The following is a 22,218-nucleotide window of genomic DNA, read 5'->3' on the forward strand; positions in this document are numbered from 1 at the left end:
CTTGCATTGGGATATTGACGATGATGATTTGGATGAAGGTGAAGTACGTGCTGGGGAGGTTGGAAATGTTGCCACGAGGGTTTGGAAAGGGGGTTTGGGGCAATCCCATGTTGTTCGTTTTTTGCAGGAGTCTGGTGCGGACCACGCAAAGTGAGAGTTCTGTCTTAAACAAAGCTACGCCAAGGGTATTTCTGCGGTGTTTCGACAAACGTTGGCGTGGTTGCCTAAAGGTCAGGAAGGGTGGTGGTCTGCGTGGCAACAAGGGGAGAGTCTCCCCGTCAAACGTACTCGTTCTCTTGGTGTTGGGGATGGGGATGTTGGTGAGCAAGTTGCTCTTACTGAGCTGTCTGAGCGGCATGCTGCTGTGCATTACGTCACAAGGGGATGATACCGCCGTTCGAGCGGGGCGGACAGGGGATGATGCTCACACAATGACTTCAAGTGCAGGGGACCAGTCTGTTCACAAAAGTTGCCTTACTCTGGAATTGGCATGCCGTTTCGGTTCCCCCTTCTCGGAGAAACCTAAGTCTAGGATTTGGAGTAACAGCTTTGCTTTGTTGATGTTTTTAAGTTGCCTTCTCTGGCCAATTGGTGGGGGTCTCTTTTTATGGGCTGCTGCGGTGGGGAAGAGATCCAGTGGGGGGGTGTTGGACAAGGTTTTGAAGGGCCTGGGTAGGCTGCAGTCTGTTTCCAGGTGTTTGCGTCGGCCGGTCCCTTTGGATTGCTCCAACAACTGTTGTTTCAATTAAGGGGTTGCTGTTCTGATGAGTTTGAGTTTTCAAATTTAGGTGTTGTTTTTTTTTGTGGTGGTTTTTCGGGGGGGCCTTTCGGGCCTCTGAGCTTCTGGGCTTGCGCACCAGGGTGGGCATGACCAGGGAGGAAGTGGTTTTTGACCCAGATAGGTTGCGCATCTGTTTGCGCGCTTCCAAAACTGACCAGCTGGGTAGGGGTAAGTGGGTTTTCTTGGTAGGAGTGGCGTTGTGGCTTGTTGCCCGGTGTGTGAGTGGGAGTGTTTTTGAAGTCTTGTGTATTTTCGTCTGGTGTGATCTTTTGTCACGAAGGTGGCAGTCCCGTTACCGTTGTCCAGTTCTTGGCTGTGTTAGGGAAGGTATTCTTAGCTCTGGGATTGGAGCCTTCACAATTTGGTGCCCCTTCCTTTAGGATTGGGGCGGCGACTGAGGCTGCCCGGCAGGGGTGGGACTGGTCTCAGATCCGGAGTATTGGGAGGTGGAGGTCGGGGTGTGGCGAGCAATATCTGGGTAAGTAGCACATCTTTGCTTCGTTGCCATTTCTTTTACTACTAGGTCTCTGGCTCAGGATGGCTGGCTTAACCCGGAGGGTGTGGATTGTTGGACACTCCTTCTTGTCGTGGGCCGCAGTGGCTGCAGAAGGACGACTTTTTGGGCGGACTTTGGGTCTTAACGGTTTGACACATGAGGTTGTTTGGCATGGTATTGGAGGATTGCGTTGGGGGGTTTGTTTCCTTTGCTGGCTATTCTTGGTATTGTGGGTGGGGGCCCGCCTGACCTGCTAGTCATTCTTCTGGGCGAGAACGACCTGGTCTCTTTATGTGACTTCCCTTTGATTAAGACACGGCAACTGGATCTGGAGGTACTCAGAGACGCATGGGCGTGCACCATGGTGATCTGGACAGACTTCGTGCCTCGACTTCACTGGCCTGGTGCAAGGGATGCTTCTGCGATGGACAACGCACGGCAGACGCTGAACCGTTCTCTGCGAGTGTTTTGTAATGATTTCTGTGTTTATGCTTTGGCTCACCATCATTTGCAGGTTTCAGAATGGCACCTATTTCGTGCGGCTAGTGTCCGCCTTTCTCGCATGGGTCACTCATTTTCTCTTTTAGTGTTACGCGATTTAATTGCACAAGTTCTTGCTTTTCAATTGTGGTGCTCTCAGAGTTCAGTTTTACTGTTTGGGTGGGGCAGGAAAACTCCAAAGGTTTTCCTGGGTGGCGGATTTTAGTGGGAGGTGGGCAGCCTGGAGCGGGTTGGTCCATCCTCAATAGGCAGTTGTAGGAAAGGAAGGGGCATACATAAGAGTTAGGGGCTTCTGGTTTGGTTAGGGTTAACTTGGTGGGGGGTTTATCAGTGGGTAGGAATGATCTGTTAGGCTGAGAGCAGTTTGAATTAGTAATTAAATAAATAAATAAAGAAGTGGTTTGATGTGTTGTTTATAACCTGTCTTAATAAAGTGGCCTTTCTTGCTGACTAAGAAGTTGTGGATAGTGACCCTATTGCGCGAGGGGGGACCCGGGGAGAGCCGTGCGCGAGCCGGTCTCTCCCCGGGTGGGTTCACGGGGGTTGATGGCCACGGCATGTGGGGTGCTGATTAGTGAGGGCCAGGTGGTGGAATTAGGGCCAGCGCAGGGCAAGGGAATATTGCGCACTAGGGAGGCGGGCGGCGAGGTTCATTTGTCTCACCCACCCTTCCCCTTTTTTCTTTAGGCCTTTTTGTTTTTCCATAAGAGTTAGGGGATTCTGGTTTGGTTAGGGAATTAGTAATTAAATAAATAAATAAAGAAGTGGTTTGATGTGTTGTTTATAACCTGTCTTAATAAAGTGGCCTTTCTTGCTGACTAAGAAGTTGTGGACAGTGAGCTTATTGCGCGACACGGGGAGGTTAGGTTTCTCATTGCGAGTGGTCGCTTATGCTCGCAACCGCTCGCGATGAGAAACTACCAGTCCGCGTTGAGAAAGCTGCTGCTCGAGAAAAAATCTCCTCAAGCGGCAGAAAAGTACACCTCGCACTGTGCAAGATGCCGTTTTCAATTATTGCACAGTGCCGGATGTTTGTCAGCACTGTGCAAGTCATTGAAAACTGCATCTTGCACAGTGCGAACAGGGTACTACGCAGTTCGCGTAGTGCTACGCGTATCGCTACTTCGCAAACCTAAGCCAGCTCTAAAAAGAACCCTTTTCAGCAATGTTAGGAATAGATAATGAAATACTGGGGGAAAACATAGGAGCTTATTTACAAGCCACTTGCTCTGCCTGTCATTTTTTCCACATTAAAAGTGACGCACGAGTGGCATAAGGGGATTGTAAATAAGCCCCATAGTGCCCTAACCTTTTTAATGCAGTTTGCATGCAGCTGTTTGATGACAGTTGGCAGCAGTCACTGTTCTATATTAGAGTTGTATCTCATGAACTGCGGTAACAAAAGGATCTTTGTAACAAAAGCAGTAATCCACTCAGCTATCCACATAAAATACAGATCTGTGATCTGCTCGGTACGTGTTCTTTGCAGCAGGCATATTAACCCTCTGCATTACTTTATGGAGAGTCAAAACTGACACTATGTATGTATGTATGTATACTTGTAAAGCGCACTATCACCTTTCAGGCATCCTGGCACTGTATACCGCTGTGGAACCCTTCCTGGCTTTTCCTGTGAGATGCCCCCTACTGGGCACCCCCAAGGTGAAACCAGGCATCCTAGCGCTTTCGAGGTCGTTGTGGAGATTAAGCAAGCTATTGCCCAGAGTTGCAGAGTGGGACCCATGATTAGAGTAGGCACCAAGGCGAGAATGATCGAGTCCGTGGACATTGAGCCCAAGACCCTGCCGCGTCGGGAATTGAACCCTGGTCAGACCTCTGCCTCAGGGTCTGCCTCTCTAATCGGTGAGGCACACTTCTCCACTAGACAATACTCTGATCTCTCTCTCTAGTAGGAACATTAATATCGTCCGTGCTCTTGACGGAACCACTCCGTCACGAGCCACGGACGCGCTGTGCTGGTGACGGAGTGGTTCCATCACGGCGCGGCCGCCTCACCCACACTGCTGGAATTCCACACCTGCGCGGACGTTCTATTGAGCGGGGGGGCCGTGACGGAACCACTCCGTCACAAGCACAGCGCGCCCATGGCTCGTGACCGAGTGGTTCCGTCACGAGCATGGCGGCGCCACGCGGACCCACCTCCCCCCAGCGTTAAGGGGTTAATCACAACCATTGTAATACTTCTAATTCTTGAAAATCCAGACTTCTGAATGAGAGTAATCTCAATGAGCAGCGGAAAAATTTCCTTCAACTGTTTTTTTAAAGAGTTTAATGTAGTTATTGTGTAAATAAAAATTAAACCCGAAATTTCTGCAGCATGTTTTGCCACTTCCTGTTTTACAAGAGGGTCCTCCACAAACCTGGATTGATTTAATGCTAAATGAGGGGTCCTTGTCATAGACATCCAACTGTAAATAATAAATGTAAAGGCTGATGCTTCAAAACTGGAAGAAACAAACTGTAAAATATATCAAAGTGTACCACAAACTGGCCTGTTCATCATTGTTACCTTTCATATAGTTAAGCTTCAGAAAGGGTTCCATGCATCCTCAGTTAACCTTTGCACAGCTGCTCACCAGGGTTCTCCTGTGATGCACATGCCATATTGCTGTCACCCTGGTTCTGGAAGTTCCCCCCTCTGAGCCCCATGAGCCACATGTTTTTCTGCCTACCCCCGTGCTCCATGTCATTTAGTTTGGTGGAATTTGCTTCACGTCGGTCCAACGCAGCTGAGCCAATCCCAATGCTGCCCTTTGAACTACAGAGTACTAGACTTGCATTAAAGTGGAAGGGCGAGATTTTGATCGATACCTTATATCTATTGATCTAAACCTCGATCTGGTCGACTGAACCTTTGTTGCCTGTCTTTGAGGAAGAAAGTACATCCATTTCCAAGTTAGTTCACCCAATAAAGGACTCTGCTCCCAAAGATCACAAACAACTTCTAGCTTTCAAAAGTTTATTGTAAGGATATGATAAGCTGCAAATACAGGCATCTCAGAATGAGATTCACGAGATACACAGGTCCAATTACATACATGTGCTCTCGGAAAGCCCTCAGACGAGCAACGGAAATCACTAACACAAGTTCTAAGAATAATAAAGCTATCAGCATTGACGCATATCTCTCCTTCATTTAAGTTGGAGGAAAACGCACAGGTTAGGCTGTCCCTACCCTGCTCTAGATGGTATCCCTACTTAACCAAGTCCCAACCTAACAAAGGTGTCAGCAGTGAATGACCCCCAAGGGAAGTCACTCACTCTAAGTCTCTTGGTGAAAACCTATAGTTCTCCAGTCATGACCCCTCTCTGCCTACCCATCCGCTCTCTAAAGGGTCCTCAGGTATCTGCTCTAACTCCACCCAGGGGTGCTGTCCCTAATACAAAACAGTCAACAACATTTGAGACGCCCCTTGCGAGACGCCCCTCACGTGGTGTAGCTTCTGGCTTTTTCCATGATGCTTTGTATTGGGCCTCATACGTTAGAGTTGACCTTGCTTCTCAGACTCTTCTCCGGCCCGCTGATACCCCTTAAACATTCCGGAACCCTCCTCCATGTCTGGGCCGTCTACTGAACAGACCTCTATTCATTCATTTATAATTGGATCCCCCCTTTCCTTGCAGACAGACATCTGCAGCCAAGAACCCAACTCTCATAGACCTCCAAAAAGGCTTGCAACATTTCTTGGCCCAGACATGTACGTGTAAATCAATGTTAAAACATTTCAGGCCTACAATATTTCTCATCATGATTATAGCATTCAACTTCTTCATTAATTAAAGCATGTTAATACTCTTATTCTATTATTCAATAAACATCTCTATAAATCATGGCCCATTAATGCAATGACCAAAACATTAATACAATCTATGTCGTGAAAAGAAACACCTTCCCTTTTAGCTCTGGCCCTGAGGCCTACCACATTCTGCGTTTAACCACATACCATCTTATTTTTTTTTAACAGCTACACGACATGGATTCAGAAATAATCACATCTACTAAAATCATATAGTGTCACACACTTCTGTATTAGTTCCACTTCTACTTAAATCTCTACATTAGCTATACATTCAGAATATAATTACAGATACTATTAGCACTCATGGCATTTCTCCTCATGATTTGTGCTTACTACAGGTAAGTGTGATGTACTCATACATTTAGGTCAGTTTGCGCTCTCTCAGTTCCCCCCTTTGATGACCTCTCGGGGTCATCACTAACATTTAAACTGCAGTTATTGGTAGCATAACTTGTCTCTGCGCTTCCAGAGCCCTCAGACTCCTGTACTGATTATCTTGTATGGCAGCCAATCTCTGCAGCTGCTCTCTTTGGGCCCTTTCTGACCTTCTTGCTCTGTACCATTTGAATACCCTCACCAATCCCCACAATATGATTCCACAGATCAATATTATGATGACAGGTTTTAGTATATACCACACAAAGCTTTTGCCTAAGGTGGAAATCCACCCTCCAACTGCACTCATTCCGTGGCCCACCTTTTCCCAGACATTTTCTCTACTCAAATCTTCGATCTCCTTGTGAATATCAGTTATGTTCCTAATAACCTTCTCAAGGGGTTTTGAATTGTCTGGAATGTAAGTGCAGCATTCCTGGACCTTCAAAGCCTTACAGACTCCGCCCTCTTTTGCTAGTAGGACATCTAACGCAAGACGGTTCTGAAGAACCATAGCCCTTATCGATTGCATCTCTCCTTCTACCAGCATTAAGGACTGAGCAGTGCTGGCAGACAACCTGTCGACGACTGTTGCCAGCCGTCTAATTTTAACATCATTAAGGATTAGACCCAAAAGAGGGAACATAGCTCCAAAGACATCTCCAACCATTTCTGCATCTCCTACATCTCTCCTTCCCCTCGAAGATGTCTTGCCCTCAATGATCACTAAGTCTTGTGCATGATATATTTTGGGGAAGACAATTGCTAGGTAACATGATCCATACCAGTTGTCAGGTAGTCTCACGTAGGCATTTCTTCCACATACAAAATACACATTTGGAATCACTTGCATTCCCTTCAGGAAATCTTTAGTATAGTACTCTATATTGAAAGCATGTTCACAGTCAACTTCTCCCACGTATACATTTTCATAATACGTTTTGGCTCGGTGAAGACATAGCTTTCCTCTCTGCGTCTTATCTAAAGCTATTGGACCACTACTACCCTTTCTCTTGTGTGCCTTCTCTTCCTCGGTCCAATCTGTTTTCCATTGTCCTGATTTTTTCAAAATCTTTTGTCTCCTGTAACGATCATCCACCTGCCCTATGAACTTCTTCTCGACTTCTGACACCTTGCATGTCAGGTTATTTCTACGGGCATGTGAAGTATCTAAGGTAATCCAAGGAATGAAGAACTTGGCCAATCTGTCTTCACTCTTCCAGTAATCCCATTTGTTCATCTGCTTATAATTTGGGACTTCTGGCAATACTGAATCATAATTGGAGAAATAGTATTCAAAACTATCTCTCTCATAAAATATACTAAGCAATAAGCTACATGTAATGCCATATGTCAGCGGGAGGTGATGATATCGAATGCCTTCATCTACAGACGCCGGCAACTGCATGCAGACGTAACAATCCTTAACCTCCATGGCATCCACGTATTCATATAAGAGTTTAGCATAAGCATTTGACCTAAAGTCTCCTTGGGACTCATCTACGTGTAACCTGCGGGCTTCTGCAGCTAATAACGCTTTCTCTTGAGTGTTTTCCCTTTTCTCACCAGCAACAGTAGGTGTAAGCGTTTCTACAGAATTCACATCAGTTACCTTTGCCTCTTCCTCATGTCCCTTTACATAAGAAATTGTTACCACTAAAGCTATTAATATTATCACTCCTACTATTAGTGTACCTATTATACATTTAGCTCTGCGGTTCTGGGTGCCGGCTTCCATTTCGTCAGACAATATGGCTCTCTCTTATCTTGGCAAAAAGTTCTTTTCTTCTCGTTCCTTTACAGTCTCTTTTTAATCCTTTTATCTTTAGAATCCACACAACTGGAAGCTGACAACCTTCTTCGCAAAAGTCCTTTAACAGTTCAATAAAGACAACCCTAGCCCTTCTCCATCAACTCAAGGGAAGTTCCCTGATATTCTCTGCTTCCTGGGCGCTAGGTAATCTTCTTTTTCTGCTTGCTTTATTTACAAAGTCCTTTAACAGTCTACTATCAGGTTTGTGCCTGTAGCTTCAATAGCATAGTTCAGTATTTCCAAACGAAGATTGTGCTCTTCATGTGCTGTTATCGTTGTACCAAAGTCGGGGAATTGCAATTCTGAGAGAAACATGTGTTTTAACTTGCTGAGGCGGGGAGGTCTGGGGAGCATGAATGTTAGTGACCCTTCTTGTTCGACTCCGGGTACCAACAGTCGTATTTCCACGGTGACAATGGGCTCAGAACTGGACACCACCACCGCTCGGATCCTCCCTGTCTCCGGTTTCACAGACATTTGTCGCCAGATATGTCCACTCAGGTGTGGAGTATCTTCTGTTAGGCACACGCACTCTTCTTGACCTTCTTCGGTCCGGTGCTTCAGCGCCCTGAGCACCTTCTTCCGGGTCTGAGTCTTCTGATATCGGAGGAAGGGTTACCTCTGGAGTTGACCTCAGGCTAGAGCTCCTTCTTTGTGGCCAATTAGCTTCTCCACGTGCCCTTCTACTCCTTCTCCTTCTTGTCTGTTCTCGCTCCCGGTCAGACCTATCAGTGTCTGACTCGTACTCCCAGCTACTTTCTCCTTCTGTAGCGTCTTCCGTTTCGCTGTTGAACTGACCGTCCTCAGCTTGGTCGGACTCGTTCCCTGCTTCCGCTGGCACCTCTACAGCTTGGCTAGCCCCCTCTATGGCTTCTCGGTCCTCTGCTGGACGTCTATCCGAGAGAGGAGCTGTTTCTTCCCGAGGTGCTGGAACCCTTCGCGTATGTGACGCGTGGATCCAATTGGGCAGGCCTCCCACCTTCACAGCTGTGTTCGTGATCAGGATGATCTGGAAGGGCCCACGCCAACGAATATCCAAGCAGCTTCTTCTCACATGTTTTTTCACCAGGACCCAGTCCCCAGGGTACAGGTCATGGCACGGGCCCTGGCACGATGGAACCTCGGCAGCCTGCACCTGAAGGGACACAGAACGAATGGCGTCAGACAGCCCCTTACAATAGTCCAGGATCATATCATCTGTGATATTTAACAGTGCAGTAGTTGGGACAGATGGCAGCCTCATTGCTCTCCCCATTAACACCTCATGTGGTGATAACCCCGTTCTTCTGTCTGGGGTACTACGAAGGCTCATGAGAACCAATGGCAGGGCGTCAGGCCAACTCAGGGTCGTTGAGGAACAAACTTTGGCTATTCTGGCCTTGATCGTGCCATTGATCTGCTCCACAATTCCTGAGGCTTCTGGTCGGTAACTGCAATGCAACTTCTGATCGATATTCAGAGCTGCACAAATCATTTTCACAAGCTCGCTGTTAAAATGTGTTCCCCTATCTGATTCCAAAAAGGCCGGCACCCCGAAGCGCGGAATGAGTTCCCTAAGCAGTAACTTGGCCACTGTGAGGGTGTCGCACCTACGTGTAGGGTATGCCTCAACCCATCTGGAGAACACACAAACAACCACCAGGACATAGCGGAGGCGGTTGCACCTTGGCATTTCAATGAAATCTATCTGCATTCTATTGAATGGACCTCCAGACCTTCCTATGTGGCTCAGTGCAACTGGTGTTCTTTTTCCTACGTTCAGCTGCTGACAGGTCACACAACGCTGGCACACTGCTTCTGCTGCTATTCTAAACTTAGGATTGTACCAAGTCTGTCTAAACACTCTCAGCATAGCATCTCTCCCTAAGTGTACGGGACCATGTATGAGTCTGGCCATTGGACTCACCATCTCATTGGGCAACACTGCTCTGCCGTCTGCTGAGACCCAAAAATGGGACTCACCCATTACACATCCTGCCTTTTCCCATGTTTCTTTTTCAATATCAGGAGCATTTTCTTGCATGTTTGACAGTTCATCCCAAGTATCAACAGTTTCCAGTATCATGGCTAATTCAGTCCTTACATTTATTCCACCCACTTCCACCTCTGTGAAAGAGTACCCTTGCTCCGCGCAATACCGCGCAACTTCATCAGCATATCTATTGCCTTTCGAAACGAAGTCCTCATTTCTGGTATGTGCGGTGCACTTTACAACTGCGATACCTGCTGGGCATTGCAACGCCTCTAACAACAGGCGCACAAACTCTCCATTGCGAATGGGAGAGCCTGAAGAGGTCATGAACCCTCTTTGAGACCATAACTGCCCGTAATCATGAACTACCCCATAACCATATTGGCTGTCGGTGTATATGGTGACTCGAATTTGATTGCTTGCCAAGCAAGCACGTGTCAGGGCAACAATCTCGGCTACCTGAGCGGAGTGTACTCCTTCCAGGCACCCAGCTTCCACAACTCCAGCAATTGTACAAACAGCATAAGCTGCTCTCAACTGCCCAACTTCGTCTCTTACACATGAGCCATCGACAAAGAAAATTTCGTCTGGGTCGGTCAGTGGCTCATCTACGATGTCGGGTCTGGGTTTGGTGCATAGTTCAGTCACATCAAGGCAGTCATGGTCTGTACATTCATCATCATCCTCGATATCATTTGGGAGTGGCATCAAGGTAGCAGGGTTCAAAACAGAGCATCTCTTGAGGGTCACATTCTCTGCAGCAAGAATAACTTGCTCATATCGCGTGAGCCTGCTGTTGGTCAGATGCTGTGTTTTGGTCCTGGTCATCAACAGTTCAACAGAATGGGGCACGCACACCTCTAACGGGTGCCCCATGACGATATTTTCACATCTCTCAATGCTGACACCCGTTGCAGCAACGGATTTGAGACATCCGGGCAACGCTGCGGCTACTGGGTCTAAAGTAGCCGAGAAATAAGCAACTGGTCTACGGGCATTCCCATGGATTTGGACTAACACAGACAACGCGCAACCTTCTCTCTCACAACAGTAAAGAAAAAATGGTTTATTGTAATCAGGCATTCCCAATGCCGGAGCACGACACAGGTCCTCTCGCAGCTGTAGGAATGCCATCAAACAGTCTTTGTCCCATGGTACCGGGTCGCTCACCTCCTTGTGCGTCAGTTTTTGCAAGGGCTTTGCTTTCAGTGAAAAGTTCACGATCCACTGTCGGCAATAACCCACCATCCCTAGGAACATCCTGACCTCTCTCTGTGTCTTAGGCGCATTCATTTTCATGATCGCCTCTATCCTGTCTGGTGACACCTTTCGTTTGCCTTTCTCTATTCTGTGTCCCAAGTACTGCACTTCTGTCAGGCAGTACTGCAATTTTCCCGGGGACACCTTGTGCCCATTGGCAGCTAGGTGATTTAACAAAGCAATGGAGTCCTCCCTGCAAGCTTCTTCTGTTTCTGACGCCACGAGGAGGTCGTCTATGTACTGGACCAGAACTGACTTCTGGGGCAGCACTAGACTTTCAAGATTTTTCTTCAAAAGCTGGTTAAAGATCGATGGGCTCTCTGTATACCCCTGAGGGATACGACACCATGTTAGGACGCGATTTTCCAGCTTAAATGCGAAAAGAAAATGGCTTTCTTCGTCCAGAGGGATCGAAAAGAAAGCCTGACAAAGATCGATCACAGTGAACCACTCAGCTTGGAATGGAATCTGAAACAGTATCACTGATGGATTCGGTACCACTGGACAACACGAAACGACTATGTTATTAATCTTTCGAAGGTCCTGTACTATCCGAAATTTCCCATTTGGTTTCTGCAGACCCATAATCGGGGAGTTGCATGGACTACCCACGATTTCTTTCAGTATTCCCTGTTTAATCATGGACTCGATCACGGGTTTTATGCCTGCAATCGTTTCTGGAGTCAATTTATATTGGGGTGTTCTTGGGAACTCAGCATGCGGTTTCACTACAATTTTCACTGGGTCCACCCCTTTGACCAATCCAATCTCTTCCCCAGTGAAATCCCATACTTCTGATGCCACTGTCTCTCTCAAGTCCCAGGGGAGCTCATCTACTGTCAAAGTAGGGTACAGCTCCACGCATATTCTTGAGTTTGCAACTTTGAAATCTGCGTCATCATCATTGGTCAATACCTCCACTCCCTGAGGTGTACAGTATATAGTACAATTCAATTTACACAACAGGTCTCTCCCTAGCAGACACACAGGACTTGAATCGCAAACCACAAACTGGTGCTCATCGCTGTACTTCCCTATTTTCACCTGTACCGGTTCTGTCAATTGGCTGGTTATTCTCCTGTTTGCGACCCCCACCACCTGTATGGTCTCTCCAGACATGGGCAGGTCTGGAACTGCAGCTGATCTGATCGTGGATCTAGTGGCTCCTGTGTCCACCAGAAATGTCGTAGGGCACCCTGCTACTTCTGCTTCCACATAGGGTCCCCTCTGGTCCACCTCCAAGGCTGCCCCGAGGGTGCAGTCTTCTCTTTCCACTCTCTGTCCGGTTAATGGGTCCACATAATAGCACTCTTCCCCTTCTACAAACAGGGGCATTTGTCTATAGGTCTTACCCATAGTCCCTACTCGAGGAGGTTGCGGGAACTGGGCTCGGGGAGGAGCCCCCCCCCCTTTGAGCACCTTTCCTTGGTATGGCGTCACCCCTCTTGTAGGCGCGCTCTGGACTTCTTCCTCCTCTACCTCTTGTTCTCCTATCTCTACATTGTAGGGACACTCGCGTTTCCAATGCCCCACCTCGTTACACTGGTGGCACCTAGTCGTTTTCTTCAAGGCAGCTATGTCTATTCTGGGTCTAAAGGTGGAACTCTCCTCATTGCCCTTGTTCTGACTGTACTGCTTCTTTCCTCCTGTACCTGTTCCTTGCTGCTGTTGCTGTTGTCCCCCTTCCCTGCTGCCTGCATCTGTACCACCATCAACTTTTCTTTTAGTTTCTTAGCCTTGGAGTCTATCTCATCACAGCAGTACCTGGCATATCTCAGTATTTCGTCTAGGGGTTTACTTTGCCAACAAATCGAGTGTTGCTGAATCATTAAACTAATATCCGGTCTCAGTCCCAGGACGAACTTGGACACAAATTGCCCTATGTCTTTTGGATCCATTACATCCAAGCCGCTATACTGTTTAAACGCCTTCAGCAATCTCTCGTAATATTCGTGGACTGTCTCTTTGGGTTCCTGTCTTGTTCGGTCTATTCTGACCCAATCTATGTCTTGCATTGGCACTTTCTCTTTCAGCCAAGTCATCACTCTCTCGAATTTTGCCATCACAATCTCGGACGGCCCATTAGTCTTAGCATCTCTCTCTGGCTCCGTTGTGGGCCACTCAGCGCTAACCTTGCATGCTGTCCACAGATCTCCTGGTACTACAATGTCAAACAGCGTGTTCAGATCTATCCATAGGACCTTTGAGATTTTTACAAATCTCTCCACTTGCTTGTACCACTCCACTGGGTTTTCCCGCAATTTGGGGAAGGAGGTGGTAAAAGCAGCTAAATCTCCCCTACTCCAAGGGACATGTACATAGTTCCCATTTGCGACTTCACGCAAAGGGTAAGCTTCTATTCCCTGCTGTCCTCCTGGTGTCATACCAAGCGTGCTTCTCCTGCCGGTCCCTTTCTTGGACCACCTCTCTTCCCACTTATCTAGTGCCCTCCATGTCCTTATTCCAGCGATCAGTTCCCTTATGTGCGTTTTCAGCCCAATCGTTCTCCTCTCATCTAGGTCTCGATCTGTATAATGTAGCCTGTGGTTACCCTGTAATGCTTTGGTTCTTGACAAGTCCACCATATATTTGCCTGCTAGTTCGACTAACTTCTCATGGACTGCTCTCGCTTTCCGAGTAATGTCCTTTGCCATATACAGTATTTCATCCTGTTCATACATTTCCATTCTTTCTAAAGGCAGGGTACCATCTACCATGTCATCCAGGTCTGACCTTAAACTGGCGACATCGAGTCTCTTGGCTTTTATCTCAGCTCGCAATATGTCTTTCGAAGGGGGCTCACTGGTCTCCCTACCATCCCAACTTCGAGCTCTACGTTTGGGCTCGGGAGAGTTAATGGGTGCCCTCCCTTGCTCCCATCTCTCCAGGTCCCATGCTCGGCCATCCGATCTTGGAAGGTGATGGAACACGGGCCTGTTACCCCTACTCTTGCTCTGCCCACTCTCTTCTTCTTCTCTCCTCTCACCGCACACCTCTCTGTTATCTTCCCTCTGGTCTCTACTCTCCCTTTGCCTAGTATCGCTCAGTATCTGATACGATCCTTCCTGGTTCCCCATATTCCCTGGGCTGCGCTCATTTCCGTCATCACAGGGACTATGGTGCGACCTCTCACAACTCCCATTCAGTTCTCTGGTGCCGGGCACACAGTGTGGACACTTAAAGCTGTTTCTGTACTCTTGCGCTCTCCTCTCCCCTTCACTGAGTATTGGGCGCGCCACCCCTCCACTCCCGGGGCCCCCGTTTTCCAGGTCTGTTCTATCTCCTCTCCGGGCCCAATGGGTGACTCCCCTACTATCTCTCTCTCTACAGTCCCACTCCGGGCTGCTCTCCCCAGCCCCGCAGTGAGTCCGAGCTCGGCTGTCCTGACTTTCCCTTTCAGCTTCCGCAGCTATGATGCTCTTGTGAGCCTCCACTGCCTCATCCCACTGCTTCATGTACTCATTTAGCTCTTGAAAGGATTTTCGTCCAGATCCCCTCAGATCCACTGGCCATCTAGGGCCCCCGGGATCCCCTCCTGGATCCCCTGCTGTGTGCATCGGGGTGCTCCACTCTCTTGGTATCGGCATCTGACTTGGGGAATTAATCGTATCGTTCCTCCTTGCCGTCCCTGCTCTTTCTCTGTCCTTCCGTACCCGTTCTTCCCCTCTTGCTCTCTCTTGGTCATATATCGATATTATAGGACCTATGGTAACAGGTACCTGTAGTGCATCTGGTAATGCGTAGGATGTGGCGCTTTCCGTTTCCGGCGCTCTTTGTACCACAAACCTCCCGACTACCTGTTGCACCTGACTAGGCTGGGACAGCTCTTTCTTTGCCTCAGGATCCCACTCTGAACTGGGAAGCGGTCCATGCTCTCCTGCATTGCCCCCCTTTTCTCTTTCACTATGCTCGACCTCTCCCCCTGCCCTATTATACGGGGGTGGCCTGTCTGTCAATAATCTGTTTATCAGGCTATCCTCTGTTTCGCTCTCATCATCTTCTTCTAGGGGGCTTTTATTTACGGGCACCTCTAACACTGGGTACAGTTTATTTACTTCCATGTTATGCACTCTCCATCTTTTAGCATCCGCATCCCACCTGGCATCCTGCACTGCCCTTACCGATCGTTTCACCCTTTCTTGTCGTCTGTTCATATTCTTTTCATGCGCTGCCCTAATCCATGCATCAAGAGCTTCAAACTGGGTCGGTCTAGGCAAGGGTCTCATTGAGGTCATGACTGATTTTAATCGATGTAACACCTCTAATCTGAACGTCCCGTACTTCGGGAACGTCAGTTCCTCATTTCCTTCCGTAATCTTACTCCACTCTGAAATCCAAAGGATCGTATGCAGCCCAACATTCACTGCCATATAACGAGCCGGCGTACCCTCCGGCGGGGCTTCTTCCCCTTCATACGATCCCCGCTTCTCTTTTTTAAACACCGCTCTCAGCCATTTAAAACACTTCATAATTATGCGCACAATATCCAGCCTCGCTACTCTGTTTACTTCCTGATGACAATCCACCAATCCTGTCGCGGCTTTGCTAACTTGGCCTATCGCAGCGCGGTCTTTCTCCGGTCGGCCAATCACGTCGCGACCCTGTCTGACGTCACTTTTCTCCGCTTCGCAGCAGCACCCCTCCTTTCTCAACTCGTCTCCCGGTTATGCATGCGTCCCATTCATACACCGAAAAATGACTACTTCCGACCAAGCGGTCACTTCTCTCGACTGTACGTCCACAGTCTATATGTAATTGTCAACACAACTGACGAAATGTCTATCGTCTCTCTGATAGGTTGCTTACACACACAGTAACTTCCGACCAGCGTCCGTTACTCACGCACTCACTCTTACGGTCCCCCTATCTCGGTCTTTCGGGTGATCAATGGTACCTCATGACCCCCTTCACACTAGTTGACAATTACTCTGGGTGTCCGATACACCCGAACCACTTAAGCTCTCCTTGAACTTAAGATTTCCACCGGTTGCGCGCGCTCACAACCTGTTCCACAGTCACTCTACAGACATTCAACTCCGCCAGACATTACAACATAGATACAATACAAAACACCGCAATCTAACACGCATAACCCTTTATACTCACTCTCGACCGATACTGCTGCTTTTTCTGTCTCACGTCATCCGGATCTTCTTCGGCGGGCTGTTCTTCCGATCATCGATTTCTAGGGGCCTTGGGGTAAGCTAACCTGGCCTAGGTCGCCGTCCTCAAGAAGGCAACCATCCTCTGCTACCAACTGGAAGGGCGAGATTTTGATCGATACCTTATATCTATTGATCTAAACCTCGATCTGGTCGACTGAACCTTTGTTGCCTGTCTTTGAGGAAGAAAGTACATCCATTTCCAAGTTAGTTCACCCAATAAAGGACTCTGCTCCCAAAGATCACAAACAACTTCTAGCTTTCAAAAGTTTATTGTAAGGATATGATAAGCTGCAAATACAGGCATCTCAGAATGAGATTCACGAGATACACAGGTCCAATTACATACATGTGCTCTCGGAAAGCCCTCAGACGAGCAACGGAAATCACTAACACAAGTTCTAAGAATAATAAAGCTATCAGCATTGACGCATATCTCTCCTTCATTTAAGTTGGAGGAAAACGCACAGGTTAGGCTGTCCCTACCCTGCTCTAGATGGTATCCCTACTTAACCAAGTCCCAACCTAACAAAGGTGTCAGCAGTGAATGACCCCCAAGGGAAGTCACTCACTCTAAGTCTCTTGGTGAAAACCTATAGTTCTCCAGTCATGACCCCTCTCTGCCTACCCATCCGCTCTCTAAAGGGTCCTCAGGTATCTGCTCTAACTCCACCCAGGGGTGCTGTCCCTAATACAAAACAGTCAACAACATTTGAGACGCCCCTTGCGAGACGCCCCTCACGTGGTGTAGCTTCTGGCTTTTTCCATGATGCTTTGTATTGGGCCTCATACGTTAGAGTTGACCTTGCTTCTCAGACTCTTCTCCGGCCCGCTGATACCCCTTAAACATTCCGGAACCCTCCTCCATGTCTGGGCCGTCTACTGAACAGACCTCTATTCATTCATTTATAATTGGATCCCCCCTTTCCTTGCAGACAGACATCTGCAGCCAAGAACCCAACTCTCATAGACCTCCAAAAAGGCTTGCAACATTTCTTGGCCCAGACATGTACGTGTAAATCAATGTTAAAACATTTCAGGCCTACAATATTTCTCATCATGATTATAGCATTCAACTTCTTCATTAATTAAAGCATGTTAATACTCTTATTCTATTATTCAATAAACATCTCTATAAATCATGGCCCATTAATGCAATGACCAAAACATTAATACAATCTATGTCGTGAAAAGAAACACCTTCCCTTTTAGCTCTGGCCCTGAGGCCTACCACATTCTGCGTTTAACCACATACCATCTTATTTTTTTTTAACAGCTACACGACATGGATTCAGAAATAATCACATCTACTAAAATCATATAGTGTCACACACTTCTGTATTAGTTCCACTTCTACTTAAATCTCTACATTAGCTATACATTCAGAATATAATTACAGATACTATTAGCACTCATGGCATTTCTCCTCATGATTTGTGCTTACTACAGGTAAGTGTGATGTACTCATACATTTAGGTCAGTTTGCGCTCTCTCAAAAGTGTATGAGAGGGGGGCGTGGGCAGCAGCCCAACATGGCAGAAGTGCAGCTCACGGGCTCCCTGACACAGGCCCTGTAATCTGCTGGGATTAATGGCCTAACAGTGGCATTGAGACCTGAAGGCATGTCGGAACCGATTATTACAGGTGTGTTGGTGTTATGGTGAACTTTGTGCCTTTGTGGTCAGCTGGAAGCGAGGAGCAGATGAGCACCGGACCACGTGGCCTGCAGGTAAGTGGCAGGAAAAAAAACCCGGGCATCGAACACACTGGTCGCTCTTCCTGGACAGTCGGTGTGCTGCAGGAACTGAGTGGAGGCAGATGCCCGACTGGCTTTTAACGGGAGAGCCTGTTGGCCCGATTGGTAGCACTAACTGTCCCAGCAAATATGGGCAAAACATGGTGGATAGAGTGGAGCCTAGGCCTGACTGTAGGATCATGTGCCCAGTTATAAAGTAAGGCCAGAGCCCCTGGAGAATACCGAGGGCTCTCCCCTATGCAATAATATACAGGCTGATGGTTGGGGATGAGCAGAGGATATATAGTTTCTGGACCTGATCGGACTGAAATACATCGCCGGAGGAGGTTCAGGCAGCAGCTCTTGGGCCAAATGAGATTACCCTAAGAGAAGTGGCATTGTGGCGGTGCTCTCTGCTGTGCCAAAGCGAGGCGTTGCCGAGTGTGGTGCCCACAGGTCGCGGTGCTAGCAGCGGCTCGGTGGTGGCGTCAACCGGCGTTGTCGGTGAGACCAAGGTCACAGTGCGGTGGTGCTCTCTGCGGTGCCAAAGCTTCGGCGTGAAGCAAGGTGGTGTGGAATGCGGTGCCCACAGGCCGCAGTGCGAGTGCTGGCGACGTCAACAGGCATCGTCGGTGAGACCAAGGTCGCAGTGCGGCAGTGCGATGGTTGCGATGGTGCTCTCTGCCGCGCCAAAGCTTCGGCGTGAAGTGGGGGTGTGCGGAGTGCGGTCCCCCCAGGTCGCGGTGCAAGCAGCGGCTTGGTGGCTGCATCAACAGGAGTCATCGGTGAGACCAGGGTTGCAGTGCGGCGTTACAGAAGTGCCCTCTGCGGTGCCTTTAGGACACAGAGTCGGCAGCGGCGGCGTAGACGACGTCGAGTTGCTTTTCCTCTGTGGCAGCACAAAACACACAGTCCCCAGTGCAGCAGGCAGAGGAGCTTGAAGTCTTTGTTGTTCCTGAGACTTCGTGAACAGGGGGCAAGCTCTACCTCAAGCCCTTGGAGAGACTCACACATTGGATTGCAGAAAGTCCAGTCCAAGCCTTTCACTGCCCAAGACAGAAGCAGCAACTTCAGGTCAACCCCAAAGCACCCAGCAAAGCAGTCGTTCCTTTTCACAGCTTCTCCCTCTTGGCAGTATTCCTGTTCCAGATGAGTTCTGAAGTTCAGGGGCCTGGGACCCAGTATTTATGTCCAACAATCCTTTGATCTTTCAGGCAGAGGGTGTCTGTACCCGGCCAAACCAGTTGGGCCTTCTCTGGTGTGAATTCCTGGCAGGAGGTGGAGACGGCATTTGTCAGAGGCAGACTAGGCACTTTCAGGTGCAAGGAAATCTCCTCCTTCTTCCCCCATCGTAGCCCAGGTCTATTCAGCCCTTTCCTCACCTACCTAGTCCATCTGCAGCCCCTCTGGCCCCCCATCCTTCTGTCATCCAAAACCCAGACAGGCAATGCACATTCCAGCAGAGGCACACGGGATGAGCAAGAAAATACCCACTTTCTAAAAGCAGTATTTTCAAAGGCAGAATGTAAAAACCATCTTCACTAAAAGATGCATCTTCAGCGTCTGAGTTCAGGCATACTAAATGTTATTTTCTTACCGAATTCCTAGGGCCAGTTATGTTTATAAGATGTTATAAACAAACCTCCCATTCTATCCTATGGGAAACTGGTAGCATTGCAATATTGAAAAACGAAATTGACTGTAATTCACTATTAGGACATGCCACACACACCAGGGCATGTCCTACCTTTCACATACATTGCACCCTGCCCACAGGGGTACCTTGGGCCTACATGAGCGATGTCCGACATGTAAGAAAAGGGAAGGTTAGGGACCAGCCATTGTGTGCAGTGGCCTAGTCGCCATGGCAGTTACAAACTGCGCCCAGACTCTACAATGGCGGGTCTGAGTTACCGTTTTCAGGGCTACTCACGGGGGTGGCACAACCAGTGCTGCAGGCCCCCGGGTAGCATTTGATTCACCGGCCCTGGCACACGCAGTGCACTTGAACAGCGGTTAACAGGTAAATCAAGTATCCAATCATGGAAACACCAATCCATAACACAATTTACACAGAGTATATGCACAGTGGTAAAGTGCCCAGAGTCCTAAAACCAACACACACAAGTAAGGGAAAAATAGGAGGAAAAAGCAAAAAGTTTGGGCATAACTCTGCAAAAAGGGCCATTTCCAACAGTGATTTATACCAGGAAGGTGTACTGCTCCAGTTTGGAGAATTTGCAGAAGTGTATAGAGCTCCTGGTGGTCAATTCTTGTTGCATAGGGCAGCAATCGCTAGGATTAGGAGTCATTGGTGAAATGATGGGCCTGTACAAGTTACTCATCTTGTATGCCAGCTGCTCTGCACTGTGACGGGCCGTATAAAAGCAGCTCCCTGTCTATATCATGCAATACGCTCTAGTATTCTAACTCCCCTTGCTGAGTTGAAACCAAAATTGGAAGCGGACCTTGAGCTCCAGATTGCGGATATGAATTGGGAGCAGACTTTAGTGCATATACCCTCTGTCTCCTGAAAAGCAAAGTTCAAATTCATCATTGTTTTTTATTCTTCATAGAGTGTATTCAATGCCTGGCATGATGGGGAGAGCAGTTGGCCTAACGGCTAGGACGGTTGATCTCGAATCTGGGGAACCGGGTTCGAGTCTCTGCAATCACGCTGAACATCCTGTGATTCTGGGCAAATCACTTACTCTCCCCGTGCTGAACAAAAATTAACTCAACTGGTGCTATGTAAAGCGCTCCAATACCGAGTCAAGTTTGCGCTATATAAAACTCCGTAAAAAAAAATAAAAAAATTATCAATAGCTTCTATTAAACTGCTGCTGCAAAATGTCCGAGATGTGGGGAGTTTGGGGCTGATTTACACCCCATGCTATGGCCCTGCCTTCCCTTAGCAGGGTTCTGGGAGGCAGTAATGTTAGCGGGTATTTATTAAGAGCACGGCTACTCCAAGGAGTGTCCCGGGGCTAGAGCAAACAAGACCCGCATATACCATGAGACCCAGCGCGCTCAGTTTAAGGCTGTTGTTGGAATAGCCAGGGTGGTAATGAACTGTGTAAAAGAAATTACTTTAGTGGCGATCCCTTGTATGCCCCTAGTTTGCCTACTTTGAGGGTATCCTCACCTAAAAAAGTAAAATCACAACGAGATTTACAGACTTAGCGTTGATTCTGGCTAAGCATGAAGTTGCAATGCACTGGAAGTCAGTGCATGGCCCGCGGTGGGCTAGATGGAGAAATGAACTAGTTAAGTGGGCTTTGCTGGAGAGTCCTGTGTTATTTCAAGAATTGATAAGGGGGCGGGGAAAGATCAGGGGTATGAGCATGGAAACACCATTTGGACTACTTAGTGACCCTGGACAGAAACTCAGACACATGTCAAATGGTTCTCGGGGGTCTCTGCAGGACTTAAGGGAGGGAACTAGGGGCCAGATGTAGGTAATTCTATTTTACCGACTCATAAATACCGAATTTTACCAATTCGGTATTTATGAATCGGTAAAATAGAAGTACCGAGATGTAGGTAAATCCAGATGTGGATTTACCGAATCTTTAAAAGTCGGTATTTACCGATTCGGTAAATACCGACCGGTAATGCTCCATTCATTCCTATGGGCTTTGAAGCCCACAGGAATGAATGGGGCATTACCGGTCGGTATTTACCGAATCGGTAAATACCGATTTTGACAAGGGTGCAGGGGGTGTCACTTTGACACCCTCTAGCACCCCCAAAAAAGGTACGAGGGCCATGTGGCAGGCATACCTGCCCAAAGGGCAGGTCTGCCTGTCATATGCACAGGTGTGCATGCACACATGTGCATGCACACCTCAATCGGTATTTCACCATCAAATTGAATTTGATGGTAAAATACCGATTTCGTAGGCCTTGTGGGACTCATAAGAGTCCTACCTACATATCAATTTTACCGATTCTGTACAAATACCGGTCGGTAATTTTACCGACCAGTATATTTACAGAATCGGTAAAATTACCGATTTGCCCCGTTTCTGTCCTCCTACATCTCGGTAGCCAAATACCGGTCGGTAACGGCCGAATTCGGCCGTCACCGACCGGTATTTGGCTACCTACATCTGGCCCTAGGTGAATTAGTTTAGATTAGTTGGGAGGGGATATGGAGCTGCTGTGGTAGCCATATGGTGTCTTTTATTCAGCAGCATGAATAGGGGCGACAATAGGGCAGGTTGTGTTTATTGTCTGGCACCTGTAAGGATATGATGGTTAATGTCATATGTTTGGAACCCAAATTATTTGTTTTGTTTG

This window comes from Lissotriton helveticus, chromosome 2_2 (genome assembly GCF_964261635.1).
Source record: "Lissotriton helveticus chromosome 2_2, aLisHel1.1, whole genome shotgun sequence".
NCBI lineage: Eukaryota > Metazoa > Chordata > Amphibia > Caudata > Salamandridae > Lissotriton > Lissotriton helveticus.